Raw genomic sequence first — 15,656 nt, forward strand, 5'->3', positions numbered from 1 at the left:
ACTAGTTTGCCTGGGTCCTGGTCTCCTAGTTTGCCTGGGTCCAGGTTCACCACGCTTCGAGGGCAGCCAAGATTTCGAGATTTTGACCCATGTTATGTGAAATAAATTATGTAAAAATGTGTTTCAATCCATAAACATGGTACAAATCTGAGGAAGACATTCTAATGTCCCTTAACTGATGTTCTCATAAGCTTCTGTGTGCTTTTTTTCCCACCCGCCACCCCAGTGTTACCTGCAGACTCTCAACACCCAGCCACATGCTAACAAGGTGGTCTCTTCACATTAGAGTCCTGAACTAGAAGCAGTGAGGTATTGGCCTGTGCTGCTATCATGCCGTAGCCTCCAGACGCCTTGTATGTGAACCTCCTCGGAGGCACTGTTAGCTGTGTGACATCCAGATTACACTGAATTTCATTCCCAAGAAGCATGCCCAGGAGACCCAACATTTGAATAATAAGAAATCCAGAAAGTAAGAACTGAGAGGGTGGAAAGAAAATACTATTTTTTTTTCAAGAAAATCCCTAAGAAATTAAAAACATATATCTAAGTGGAAATGACTGTCAGTCATTTACAACGACATATACCAAGGAAGTTAAGAACACCAGTAACAAAGAGAAAATCCTAAGAACTTCCAGAGACAAAAATAAGCAAGTCGGGGCTTCCCTGGTGGGGCAGTGATTGAGAGTCCGCCTGCCGATGCGGGGGACACGGGTTCGTGCCCTGGTCCGGGAAGATCCCACATGCCACGGAGCGGCTGGGCCCGTGAGCCATGGCCACTGAGCCTGCGCGTCCGGAGCCTGTGCTCCGCAACGGGAGAGGCCACAACAGTGAGAGATCCACATACTGAAAAAAAAAAAAAAAAAAAAGCAAGTCGTGCAAAGAACTGATGATTAGAATAGCAGACTTCTCAGTAGCATCACTGGAAGCTAGAAGACAATGGATTTTTGACTTTATTTTTCTATTTTGGCCACACTGTGCAGCTTGTGGGATCTTAGATCCCCGACCAGGGATCGAACCCAGGCCCTCAGCAGTGAAACACGGAGTCCTAACCACTGGACCACCAGGGAATTCCCAACAGTGGATTTTTGGACAATGTCAAAAATCTGACTGATTATTCTTCCTAATCTACAAGTCCATACTTAGACAAATTATCAATCAAGTGTGATAGGAGAATAAGGATATTTTATACAAGCAAAGTCTCAAAAAAATTTAACCTCCCCGGGCTTCCCTGGTGGCGCAGTCGTTGGGAGTCCGCCTGCGAATGCAGGGGACACGGGTTCGTGCCCCGGTCCAGGAAGATCCCACATGCCGTGGAGCAGCTGGGCCCATGAGCCACGGCCGCTGAGCCTGCGTGTCCGGAGTCTGTGCGCCGCAATGGGAGAGGCCACAGCAGTGAGAGGCCCGCGTACCGCAAAAAAAAAAAAAAAAATTTAACCTCCCAATAAGCCATCAGAGAGCTGCTTCACCAAGACGGAACTTCAGTGAGTAGTGAAGGGAATCCAGGCTGAGGAGAGAGGTCTCCATGCGACCACAGGCAACAGGTGTGGATACCAGTGTGGACTGGAGCAGGAAGAAAACAGGCTCCACGAGGGAGCCCTCCAAGAAAATAAAAAGTGGGCCTAGTAGGTTCCTGGAGCACTTCAAGTTTTGAGAGGAAATTCACATTTCTTGCAGAGAGCTTAGGGGATGGATTAGTGATGAGTAGCTAGAAAACAAAGCAGCAGGGAATATGAGAGTTATTAACTCCAACAAAAATTAAAAAACAGATGGCTTCATTTGGAAAAATACATAGTCTTGTCATGATTGTTAATTTAACTAAATTGAGAGATAATTGTATGGGAGGTTGGAGGGAGAAGTGGCAGGGCTCGGAGGAGAGGAGAGATGGGAGTGAGGGACAGCAAGGAAGCTAAATCCTCATCTTCCAAGGAGAAGTCAAAAAATAATACCTAAACTCTGATACTGAAAAATCAAGAAATAATAGTTGAGGGAATTCCCTGGTGGTCCAGTAGTTGGGACTCGGCACTTTGGCTGCCAAGGGTGTGGGTTCAATCCCTGGTCGGGGAACTAAGATCCTTCCAGCCGTGTGGTGCAGCCTAAGAAAGAGAAAGAAAGAATAGTTGAAGCAGGTTATTTAGAAATAAGGATTTAAAAAAAGAAGAAGAAACAGTATGAGCAGAAAGTAGCGAGTAGGGAGGAATGAGGTAGAGCAAGGGACTGATTTTTTTTGCTGTAATCATGAATTAATCAACAATTTAAGCTATGCTATGAAATACTTTGACTTCTTTAAAAAGAAGCTTGTCCAGGCCACGTTCAGCACAGTATGTGTAGTATATCGTGTCATTCTTTTAACCCTATGACAAACATGCACAGAGCACCTACCTGCTAAATGCCAGACGCTGTTCTGAACACTCAGGATGCAGCAGTGAGCAAACTAAAATAGAGCCCAGCCAAGCTCTCTTGGTGATAAATTAGCAAGTAAGATAGATGGTGATGAGTTCTATGGCGAAAAATAAAGCAAAGAAGGGGGCTGGACATACCAGGGTGTGGGTGTAGGCTTAAGTGTGCTCGTCAGGGAAGGCCTTTCTGATTTTGACAAAATGACCTTTGAGCAGAGACTTGAAGGTGGTCAGAGATGAGCGCTGTGGCTGTCTGGGAAAGCATTTGAGCAGAGGAAACCGTCAGCGCAAAGACTCAAGGGGAAGCATGCCTGGTTAAGGTTGCCAGGTAAGGTACAGGATACCCAGTTAAATTTGAATTTCAGATAAAAGAGGAACAATTTTTTAGTATAAGTATGTCCCAAATTGCATTAGGGATATTTGGTGTGGGAAGAGTGTAGTAATCAAGATAGAGAAGGAGATGAGGTCATCAAGACAGTGAGGGTCCAGCTCCTGAGGGACTTCCCAGGACATTGTAAAGACTTTGGCTTTTCACTCTGAGAGAGATGTGGAGCCACTGGAGGATTCTGAGCATAGAAGAGGCATCATCTGGCTTGTTCTAGAAAGATCACTCTGACGGGTGTTAAGATTAGACTGTAGGTTGGCCAGTTTAGAAGCAGGGAAGTCAGTCAGCATGCTGCTCTAATAATTCAGTCAAGAGATGGTGAGGGCCCAGATCAAGGTGGTAACCATGGAAGTAGCGAAAAGTAGACAGATTCTGAATGTATTTTGAAGGTAGAGCCCATGGGATTTGCTAATAAACTGTACATAGAGTGTGAAAGAAAGAAAAGCCAAAGCTGAGGCCAAGGTATCAGCCCGAACCACTGGAAAGATGGAGTTGTTATTCATTTGTTGAGATAGGGAAAGCTGTGGCCGAGGGAATAAATTTGGGGGTATTATGGTTGGGTAACTGGTTGGATATATGGGTCTGAAATTCAAGGGAGAAGATATGGCTGGTGGTATAAATGTGGGAATCATAGTTCTAATTATCGGAACCATTCCTTTGTCTTCTCTTGAAATGGTTAATTATTACCAAGATAAGGCTGCATAATAAACTAACCCAAAACTTAGTGGCTTAAAGTAACTGCGATTTGCTTCGCTTAAGCTTTTGTGGATCAGCGATTTAGGCTGAGCTTAGCTGGTCAGTTCTGGTCTTGTTTCATTCTGGCTGGGTTTTCTCGTGCATCTGCATCAGCGGGCAGGTCAATTGGCTGTTCTAGGATGATCTCAGCTGGAATGACTCACCTCTACTCTGCTTGGTCTCTCATCTCCCAGCAGCTAGCCCAGGACCATTCTGGTGGAGGCAGTGTTTCCAGAGAGCAGAAATGCTCAAGGTCTCTGGAAGCCTAAACTTAGGACTGTCACACTGATGCTTCTGCCACATTCTCATGGTCGAAGCCAGTCACAAGGCTGCAGGTGGAGGGGCGGGCAATAGACTTCATCTCTCTCTTTCTTTTAACAAAGAGGTTGTTTTTAAATATTTATTTATTTTATTTTTTTATTTTTGGCTGCGTCGGGTCTTTGTTGTGGCATGTGGGATCTTTATTGCGGCACGCGGGATCGGATCTTTTTGTTGTTGTGGCGCGTGGGCTGTTCGTGGCAGCATGTGGGCTTCTCTCTAGTTGTGGCGTGGGCTCCAGAGCACGTGGGCTCTGTAGTTGTGGCATGAGGGCTTAGTTGCCCCGAGACAGGTGGGATCTTCGTTCCTCGACCAGTGATCGAACCCGAATCTCCTGCATTGACAGGTGGGTTCTTGACCACTGGACCACCAGGGAAGACCCTAGACTTCATCTCTTGATGGCAGGAGCTACTGAGTCACATTGCCAAGGGCAGGGGTCCTGCTGGGCCATTGGGGCCATCGTTCATTCAATTTACCACATGTCCCAACTCTGAAACGTTTTCAACCCAGCCATATTGAAGTCTGGAGTCATCTTTTCTCTCTAAGAAGGACTATAAAAAAGATCTGCCTGTGATAGACAGGAAATAAGTGAGGTTGGTCCAATTTTTGGCTTCAGTTAGAACTTCGGGGGGAGGGAGGCAGCTTCCAAGAATATCAGGACAGAGTGAAGTGAGAACATCTATTTCGAGGACCCAAGCATGAAGAGGAAGGAAACAATACTCTGTAACCCATCATGAGGCCTGGAGAAGCCATCAACCACAGGCTGGAAGGCCCCACCTGTCACCGCGTGCTTTCACGCAGCCCCTTGCCTCTATGAAGGGACATGTGAAAATCTTTCCAGAATGATATCCAGCTTTGCCACATTAATCATCCCATAAAACCTTGTTAGCAAGTCATGTCAGTGCCTGATAGCCTGATGGAAGTTCGGAAATTCCTCCTTTTTCCTATCATAAATCCCTCTTTCCACAGCACTCTAAACCTGGGTCTCCTTAGATCTCAGATTCTCAGAAAGGAGAGGACAGCACTATTTGCTGCCTTAAATGTCTTTAGCATTATCCAACTAGGTGTTCATTCTCCGTGTCGACAAAAATTAATCTGTCGATCTAAGAAAGAACTGGAAAATTTTATTCGAGCCAAATTAGAGGATTATAATCCGGAAAGAGATTCTCAGAAAGCTCTGAGAACTGTTCCGCCCATCAGAAGTCAAGATGCAGTTTATATAAGCTTTTTGAGAGAGAGGGCTGTGCATCAAATGATGTATTATTGACAGTTTGCACGATCTAGATCTATTCGCCATTTTGGTGGGTCATTACTCCCACCCCATAAGCTCAAGAAGGAATGTTATCTTTAAGAAGTCGTCAATGCTAGGAGAACATTTTTCTTTGTGGTTGAGCAGGTATTTCTGCCGATGGGAGAGGTTTGGTCAATGCATAATGCAGATACAGAATGCACAGTAGGGGGAAGAGAAGAGGCCAAAGGGCAGAGAAGAATTTTTATGTTTAAATATTTCTCCTCGGGCTTCGCTGGTGGCGCAGTGGTTGAGAGTCCGCCTGCCGATGCAGGGGACACGGGTTCGTGCCCCGGTCCGGGAAGATCCCACATGCCGCGGAGTGGCTGGGCCCGTGAGCCATGGCCACTGAGCCTGCGTGTCCGGAGCCTCCGCAACGGGAGAGGCCACAACAGTGAGAGGCCCGCGTATTGCAAAAAAAAAAAAAAAAAATTTCTCCTCTTGCCACAGAATATGAATTTGATTCCATCAGTCCTTGGACACATATTTTCCATCCTCCTCCCAGTCTGGGCGTCTGCAGGAAGGGCTGTGATGCGGCGTCTCCATCCCCAGGTGCAACAGCATGTATGAGACTTTCACGCACCTTTCCAGCACTTCTTCTAGAACCAGGCCAAGAGCAAAGGCACTAGCCTTCAAGACTGGGATCAAGTTTGTATTTTTTTTTTTTTTTTTGGCTGCACTGCACAGCATGTGTGGGCTTAGTTCCCTGACCAGGGATCGAACCCGGGCCCACTGTGTTGAAACCGCAAAGTCTTAACCACTGGACCACCAGGGAAGTCCCAGGCTCACCCGTTTTAAAGTGACATCTAACTACTTGTTAACCCTGAGTGAGGATCTCGGAGTGGCTCAGACAAGTTTTGATAAAGAAGCAAAGGCTCTAAAGGCTCAGGAAGTATCAATGTATAGAAGATGGAAAGGACCTAATCATCTCATTTTGGATGATGGCTCTGTGGCCTTGAGGGTCTGGGTCAGCACCAGAGCCAGGACTCATGGCTCCCCATCCAGGGTTTACTCCACAGACCTGTGTTGCCAGCCATCTCCCAAACCACTAAATGTGTGATGGCAAGGAGATTTTGAGTGAAAATGGGGATTGAGGGCGTGACCAGGCAGTATGCATATGAGCTAAAACAATTCTTGAAACATTTTCTCAGGGCTACATAAAAGAGAATGTGAATGGGCATCCTGTATTTTGCACCTGATTCACAGTAGAGACCAGAATTTAAGAATTTCTTATGGTAAAAAGACTCCTATGACAGCCTCCATTTGCTGAACCAGCCAACAAGGTATTAGTCTCCCTTTTCTAGATGAAGATACTAAGGCCTCGAGAAGTTAAGATGTTGCAGTTCTCACAGTTAGTAAGTGGTGGGGCTTTAATTAGAACCCAGATTTCAAAACGTCACCACCGCACTCATCCTACACGCTTTCTTCCAGAATTTGAAGTAATGACTTTTTTCTTTTTTTTTTCTTTTTTGACTCTTTTCTTATGTTTGCCAAATGGATGCAAAATGGTATCATTTTTCATTTATTTTAGCAGAGCTAAAATGGAATTTCAAAAAAAGAAAAAAGAATTAGGAAGGAAACCGTGTACAGCACAAATCAGATGCTGAAACATCGGGTGTGCAAAGTGAGAAAATAGTATCACAATGTCAGTTCCTGCATGTGCAGCCAAAACCCAGCTGCACCCGTGTCTGTGCGGGGCATACCTGGCTTGCAGCGGCAGTTGTGAAGAAAGACTTAGGAGTTTCAGCTGCTAGAAAGCTCAAAATGAGTCACCTGTGTGATATTGTTAACCGCACCCCGCTCCAAATGTAAGTTTAGGCTTCATTAACATATTATCGCATTAACATAGCATGTGGAAAATGAGGCCAAGCCCCCTGCAGAAATGCAAAGCTCTCAGGGCACCTTGGTCAAGAGGGCTGTAGGTTGAGGCCCCTGAGCGTTGGGCAGGAGCATTTGTTAACTTTTGAGACTTCTTTCCACTCCGGTGCTTTATATTTTGTTCCAGCGAGAGGGTGGGAACCGTGAGCCAGCTGTGTTGGTTGTTTCCCATTTGGTTATCTAATGAAGTCATTTCCTGCCCATAGTTCCTGCTACAGGAGTGATTCCTTAACCCCTAACTGGTAGCAGAATCTCCAGAGGGACTTTTAAAACGTAGACATTCTGACTCAGTAGGTTTGGTATGGGGCTCGGCATTGTAAAAAACTGAATTCATGGGCTTCCCTGGTGGCGCAGTGGTTGGGAGTCCGCCTGTCAATGCAGGGAACACGGGTTCGTGCCCCGGTCCGGGAAGATCCCACATGCCGCGGAGCGGCTGGGCCCGTGAGCCATGGCTGCTGAGCCTGCGCGTCCGGAGCCTGTGCTCCGCAACGGGAGAGGCCACAGCAGTGAGAGGCCCGCGTACCGCAAAAAACTGAATTCATTTAATGAGTAGGTAACACATTATTCAAAAATTACAAAATGTACGCAGTGAAGAGCCTCCTTTCTGGAGTGTTTCCGGTTTCCTTCCAGAGATTTTCTATCTTTGTGTATCCTTTAGAGACCTTCTATGCCCATACTAGCAAATAAGCTTTTTTGTTTTCCTGAACACACTATTCTGCACTTTGCTTTCTCACATAAAAATATTTTATGGTGATTATTTCATAACAGTACACAAAGAGTTCTTTATTCTCATGGCTGCATAATATTTCAATATACAGAATATTTCAATCTACATAACACCTGCTATGGATTGAATGTTTGTGTGTCCCCAAAAATCATATGTTGAAATCATAACCTCCAATGTGATGGTATTAGAAGTGGGCCTTTGGGAAGTGATTAGGTCATAAGGGTGGAGCCTTCATGAATGGGATTAGTGCCCTTATAAGAAGAGACCCTAGAGAGCTCTCTCACCCCTTCCACCATGTGAGGACACAGTGAGAAGCTGGCTGTCTACAAACCAGGAAATGGGCCCTCACCAGAACCCAAATATGCTCCAGCCTCCAGAACTATAAGAAACAACTGTGTTGTTCAAGCCACCCAGTTTATGGTACTTTGTTATAGCAGCCCAAATAGACTGAGACAATACCATAATTTATTCAAACAGCCCTCCATTGCTATCACAAATTATACTTCAGAGAACAGCTTTCTGTACACATTTGTTCAGTTGCAGTGATTATATAAATAGATTAAATTCCTAGAAGTGGAAGGACCTGGTCAGTGGTTACATGCATTAGTGACGTGATGTCTGGGGGTGCTTGTTTCCCTGCAGCCTCCACAACAGAGGGGTAGCAAAATGTTTTATCTTTGCAATTCGATAGATCAGAAATTATAACACAGTGCAATTTTAACTTGTATTTCTTGTATTCTGAGTGAGCTGGAGACTCTTTTCTGTGAACTCTCTGATTATACCCCTCGCCCATTTTTCTATAGGATTGCTGTTCTTTTTCTTATTTGTTTGCAATGTTGGAAAACAATTCTCCATGAATTTCTTTACTTTTTAAATTTTTTAATTTTTTAACACCTTTATTGGAGTATAATTGCTTTACAATGGTGTGTTAGTTTCTGCGTTATAACAAAGTGAATCAGCCATACATATACATATATTCTCATATCTCTTCCCTCTTGCATCTCCCTCCCTCCTACCCTCCCTATCCCACCCCCTAGGTGATCACAAAGCACTGAGCTGATCTCCCTTGCTATGCGGCTGCTTCCCACTAGCTATCTATTTTACGTTTGGTACTGTATATACGTCCATGCCACTCTCTCACTTCGTCCCAGCTTACCCTTCCCCCTCCCCATATCCTCAAGTCCATTCTCTAGTAGGTCTGTGTCTTTATTACCATCTAGCCCCTAGGTTCTTCATGACCTTTTTGGTTTTTTTCTTAGATTCCATATATATATGTGTTAGCATACGGTATTTGTTTTTCTCTTTCTGACTTACTTCACTCTGTATGACACTCTAGGTCCATCCACCTCACTACAAATAACCCAATTTCCTTTCATTTTATGGCTGAGTAATATTCCATCGTATATATGTGCCACATCTTGTTTATCCATTCATCTCTTGATGGACACTTAGGTTTTTTCCAGTCCTGGCTATTGTATATAGAGCTGCAATGAACATTTTGGTACAACTCTTTTTGAATTATGGTTTTCTCAGGGTATATGCCCAGTAGTGGGATTGCTGGGTCATATGGTAGTTCTATTTTTAGTTTTTTAAGGAACCTCCATACTGTTCTCCATAGTGGCTGTATCAATTTACATTCCCACCAACAGTGCAAGAGGGTTCCCTTTTCTCCACAGCCTCTCCAGCATTTATTGTTTGTAGATTTTTTGATGATGGCCATTCTGACTGGTGTGAGATGATATCTCATTGTAGTTTTGATTTGCATTTCTCTAATGATTAATGATGTTGAGCATCCTTTCATGTGTTTGTTGGCAATCTGTATATCTTCTTTGGAGAAATGTCTATTTAGGTCTTCTGCCCTTTTTTGGATTGGGTTGTTTGTTTTTTTGATATTGAGCTGCATGAGCTGCTTATAAATTTTGGAGATTAATCCTTTGTCAGTTGCTTCATTTGCAAATATTTTCTCCCATTCTGAGGGTTGTCTTTTGGTCTTGTTTATGGTTTCCTTTGCTGTGCGAAAGCTTTTAAGTTTCATTAGGTCCCATTTGTTTATTTTTGTTTTTATTTCCATTTCTCTAGGAGGTGTCCATGAATTTCTCATATTCCTGTATGGTCTGGGTCTTCTGACAAAAGGGCATATTTGGTGGGTTTTTTTTTTTAATTGAAATATAGTTGATTTACAATGTTGTGTTAGTTTCAGGTGTACAGCAAAGTGATTCATATATATATATTTTTCTTCTTTTTCATATTCTTTTCCATTATGGTTTATTACAATTACAGAATATAGTTCCCTGTGCTATACAGTAGGACCTTGTTGTTTATCTGTTTTATATATAGTAGTTTGTATCTGCTAATCCCAAACTTCTAATTTATCCCTACTCCTCTCCTTTCCCCTTTGGTAACCATAAGTTTGTTTTCTATGTCTCTGAGGCTGTTTCTGTTTTGTATATAAGTTCACTTATATTAGTTTTTAGAATCCTCCTATAAATGATATCATACAATATTTGTCTTTCTCTGTCTGAATTCATTCGGTATGATAATCTCTAGGTCCATCCATGTTGCTGCAAATGGCATTATTTCATTCTTTTTTATGGCTGAGTAGTATTCCATTGTGTGTGTGTGTGTACACTGCATCTTCTTTATCCATTCATCTGTGGATGGACATTTAGGTTGTTTCCGTGTCTTGGCTATTGTATATAGTGCTGCTATGAACATTGAGTGCATGTATCTTTTCAAATTAGAGTTTTCTCTGGATATATGCCCTGGAGTGGGATTGCTGGACCATATGGTAACTCTATTTTTAGATTTTTTTTTTTTCCCGGTATGGGGGCCTCTCACTGTTGTGGCCTCTCCCATTGTGGAGCACAAGCTCCGGACATGCAGGCCCAGTGGCCATGGCTCATGGGCCCAGCCGCTCCACGGCATGTGGGATCCTCCCAGACCGGGGCACGAACCCGTGTCCCCTGCATCGGCAGGCGGACTCTCAACCACTGCGCCACCAGGGAAGCCCTATTTTTAGATTTTTAAAGAACCTCCATACTGTTCTCCATAGTGGCTGCACCAATTTTTCACATTCCCACCAGCAGTATAGGAGGGTTCTCTTTTCTCAACACCCTCTCCAGCATTTATTATTTGTAGACTTTTTTTTTAAAGGTTTAAATTAGTTTTCTTATTTATTTATTTATTAACTATTATTTTTTGGCTGCATTGGGTCTTCATTGCTGCACATGGGCTTTCTCTAGTTGCAGCGAGCAGGGGCAACTCTTCGTTGTGGTGCATGGGCTTCTCATTGAGGTGGCTTCTCTTGTTGCGGAGCACGGGCTCTAGGTGCGTGGGCTTCAGTAGTTGCGCCATGCAGGCTCAGTAGTTGTGGCGCACAGGCTTAGTTGCTCCGCAGCATGTGGGATCTTCCTGGACCAGGGCTCGAACCCGTGTCCCCTGCATTGGCAAGCAGATTCTTAACCACTGCGCCACCAGGGAAGTCCCTGTAGACTTTTTGTTTTGTTTTGTTTGTTGTTGTTGTTGTTCTTTTTTCTTTGCGGCACACAGGCCTCTCACTGTTGTGGCCTCTCCCATTGCGGAGCACAGGCTCTGGATGCACAGCCTCAGTGGCCATGGCTCACGGGCCTAGCCATTCCGTGGCACGTGGGATCATCCCGGACCGGGGCATGAACCTGTGTCCCCTGCATTGGCAGGTGGACTCTCAACCACTGCGCCACCAGGGAAGCCCCCCTGTAGACGTTTTTTTTTTTTTCCCCCCCCGTAGACTTTTTAATGATGGCCATTCTGACCGGCATCAGGTGATACATCACCATAGTTTTGATCTGCATTTCTCTAATAATCAGTGATGTTGAGCATTTTTTCATGTGCCTATTGGCCACCTCTGTGTCTTCTTTGGAGAAATGTCTATTTCAGTCTTATGCCCATTTTTTGATTGGGTTGTTTGGTTTTTTTTACTATTGAGTTATATGAGCTGTTTGTATATTTAGGAAATTAATCCCTTATCTGTTGCATAGTTTGCAAATATTTTCTCCCAGTCCATAGGTTGTCTTTGTTTATGGTTTTCTTTGCTGTGCAAAAGCTTTTAAATTTGATTAGGTCCCACTTGTTTACTTTTGCTTTTATTTCTATTGCCTTAGGTGACTGACCTAAGAAAACATTGTTATGATTTTATGCCAGAGAATGTATTGCCTATGTTCTCTTCTAGGAGTTTTATGGTGTCATGTCTTATATTTAAATCTTTAAGCCATTTTTAGTTTATTTTTGTGCATGGTGTGTGGGAGCGTTCTAACTTCACTGATTTGCATGTGGCTGTCCAGCTTTCCCAACACTACTTGCTGAAGAGACTCTTTTCTCCATTGTATATTCTTGCCTCCTTTATCAAAGATTAATTGACCCTAAGTGTGTCGGTTTATGTCTGGATATTTTATTCTGTTCCATTGATCCATGTGTTTTTGTGCCAATACCATGCTGTTTTTATTACTGTAGCTTTGTAGTATTGTCCTAAGTCTGGGAGGGTTATACCTCCAGCTTTATTCTTTTCCCACAGGATTGCTTTGGCAATTCTGGGTCTTTTATGATTCCATATAAATTTTAGGACTATATGTTCTAGTTCTGTGAAAATGTCATGGGTAATTTGATAGGGATTGCATTAAATCTGTAGATTGCCTTGGGTAGTGTGGCCATTTCAGTAATATTAATTCTTCTAATCCAAGAGCATGAGATAGCTTTCCATTTATTTGAATTATCTTCAAATTTGCAAAGGATATATTTAAATAACACACATCCTTGGAAGCTACAGATAAGGTATCCCTTTGAAGAGATTTAGAGATGTACCTCCTCAGAGACACCTCAGAGCAATAAACTAGAGATACCTTCCCTTTTTCCCAGAGGTTTGCCTACATTCCAGGTACATGAATAATGTGCTTATCCAGAAGGAAGGATGGGCAGATGTGTTAGCAGCCTTGTAAGCTCAAAGTTCCCTAATTTCAGGGTTCCTCTGCTATAGTGCTCCCACTGCAAGTGCAGGAAGCATCTGGCCCTCAGTATGTCACCCTGTGGGGGGGGGGGAGGACCCAATGCAAGATGCTGCTCTGGCTGCTGTTTTTGCTGTGAGGTTATCTCTGACCTAGAGGTCTTATGTCTTCTCATAAAAGGTATATGGAACTATGGTAAGCTAACTTGTTAGCTTGAAAATAGGATAAAATCTCAGATTCTTTACAGTTTCTAATTTAACATATAAAAACTCCTCTGTCTATAATGTGGTGTGCAAAGAATTCCATCTGTATTATAAAAATCATACCAGGTAATTCTGAAGCGCGACCAGGGATGAGACAAGGGTGTTACATTTTTCCAAGACTCAGCAAAATGCCGCATCTCCCACCATGGAATCGCACATCGGACATAACTTTGGAATCTAGAGTAGGATAAGAAAAAGCCCATCATGCAGTAGCAAACGCAAAGAGCATTACAATTAACTCTAGACCCTAGAGAAAGCTAAGCATTTACAGACATGAGGTGCTCTGAAAAAGAATCATTTCACCATTAAGGCAGAAGAGAAGCATTTTGCATTCTTTGCGATTAGGTACCTCAGCCTTTGACTCAACTAGCAAACTGCCGGGACCGGTGACTCGTGCAGAAAGCACTTTAGGTAGAAGATACTGCTCTCTTTCAGACCAAACATTCTTGTCTGGTTACCCACTTTTCCAGAATTAGAGACTGCATTTGAAAACAGGAGCGGCACAGGGAAGTGTGGCTCAAAGTACTTCAGGAACTCGTGAAAGCTCACGATTTACTCCATCAGCAAATCCATACGGAATGCCATCGGCAAAGAAGGAAGACTGACAAAACCCCGCTCCTTGCTTTCAGGAATAACAGTGACGCAAAGAAAAGGAATTCAGTGACTTCAGTAAAGCCGGAGAGGGTGGATGCAGAAATCAGTAAACCCTTCCAAGATGAAACGCAGCGCAGTCCTGTAGAAAAGAACGAGACTTTCGTGCAAAGAGTCAGAGTCACGCCACCTGCGTTCCCCCTGGCAGCTGAGGGCGGATGGGAAGGAGAGGCAGGTAAGCTTGAACAGGTAAGCAAGTGGCCCAGCTATGAAAGGTTTTGTACAGAATTTCCTTAAAACTTTATGTTGAAGGAAATGGTGTGTTCCTTATAAAACAGCTTTCCATTTGCACCTTCCCAAGTTCTACACCCAGATACAAAGTAGAAAGAGTAAATGCACAGTGGCCGGCTGGCAATTTGGTTACACCCTCTTGGTGAATAACCCTATTGAAATTCCCTATTGGTCATTCCATCACATGGGTCATTCCTGGGTTGTGTGCTCACGGGCCTGAGCCATGATTTAGCAAAAACCAAAAATCTGTGTCTGGGATGTGAAGGCCGGTAGAGTGTGCTCAACCTCCAAAACCCTCCTGTTCCTTGTAAGACTCTGCAGCTATTCTCACGTTTCTCCCTTGGAGAAGAGGCACATGTCGAAATCCACCTAGTCAGAGCTCACATTTGCACTTTTAGTCCACAGGAGCAAATCTGATTATATGTTGGTAAGCTGCCTATTATGTGCACAAGAGGACAAAATTCACTGGGGCCAACAAGCCGCCTCCATTTCTCCCGACCAGCTTACCCTGCTCCGCTTGCCACCGATTACCAGCCTCTAACAGTATACTCACCTCTCCCTTCCGCCCAGGCATGATTACAGGCAGATCGGGTAGGAGGAGTGGGAAAGACCTTCAGGCAACCTGAGGGGGTAGAAGAGACTATTCGGCAAGATTACCAGAGGATATTGACAGAGGAAGGCTAGCAGTAGCTGCAAGGGGTTTTGCACAACTCTCATCCCCATGAACCATAGGGTTTAGTAACTCCCTCCGAAAAACAAGCCTCCACGTGGCTCTTGGGATGCTAAAATCTCTGCTGCTCCCACATTCACACCCAGTCCTCCCCCCTCTTGTCTGTGGAGCAGAGAACAGGTGGCACATTACTTAACCAATTTTCAAAAGCTTAGTCACTTCTGCTTTTAATAGATGCCAGCAGTTGGTATTTACCGTCCCGCTGATATTACGGCAGCCGTCAAGGGTACTGCCACCCAGCCCGTGTTCCACTTGACAGAATCCATCCATGTGGAGTTAACACAATGGAGGAGGCTTAGGCAGGATGGGGTGCTTGCCCGGTGATGGAGAAAGACATTATAATGCATCACACCAAGAGTTGAGTTGACCTGGCTTCCAGTTTTATACTTGCCATCTGCTGATAAACATTATCTCACCTCCCTGAGGTAGTCAAAAGAGGCGTATGTTTTCTTTCTTTTTTAAAAAAAAATTTATTTATTTATTTATTTATCTTTGTCTGCATTGGGTCTTCATTGCTGCGCGCGGGCTTTCTCTAGTTGCGGCGAGCAGGGGCCACTCTTCGTTGCGGTGCGCGGGCTTCTCATTGCAGTGGCTTCTCTTGTTGCAGAGCACGGGCTCTAGGTGCGTGGGCTTCAGTAGTTATGGCACATGGGCTCAGTAGTTGTGGCTCACGGACTCTAGAGCGCAGGCTCAGTAGCTGTGGCGCACGGGCTTAGTTGCTCCGCGGCATGTGGGATCTTCCCGGACCAGGGCTCGAACCCGTGTGCCCTGCATTGGCAGGTGGATTCTTAACCCCTACACCACCAGGGAAGTCCCATATGTTTTCTTTTTAACTTCATGGGCAATAATTGTCCCACTTTCACTTGCCAGTTTTTCCCCCCGGGTTGAATATCAGTTTGGGTATTTGACTCAAACTATAAATTGGCAGTTCTTGAGGGAGACTTCCAAATTAATGTACTCAAGGAGAAGGAAATTACATGTACAGCTCTGTTTTGAATAGATGTCCACCAAATACCAGCTCTCTGTGATTTGTCAAATTTCTACCAGCTGCTCAGGGAATGGAAGGTTATGAACTTGG

Source organism: Pseudorca crassidens, chromosome 18 (genome assembly GCF_039906515.1).
Source record: "Pseudorca crassidens isolate mPseCra1 chromosome 18, mPseCra1.hap1, whole genome shotgun sequence".
Classification (NCBI taxonomy): domain Eukaryota; kingdom Metazoa; phylum Chordata; class Mammalia; order Artiodactyla; family Delphinidae; genus Pseudorca; species Pseudorca crassidens.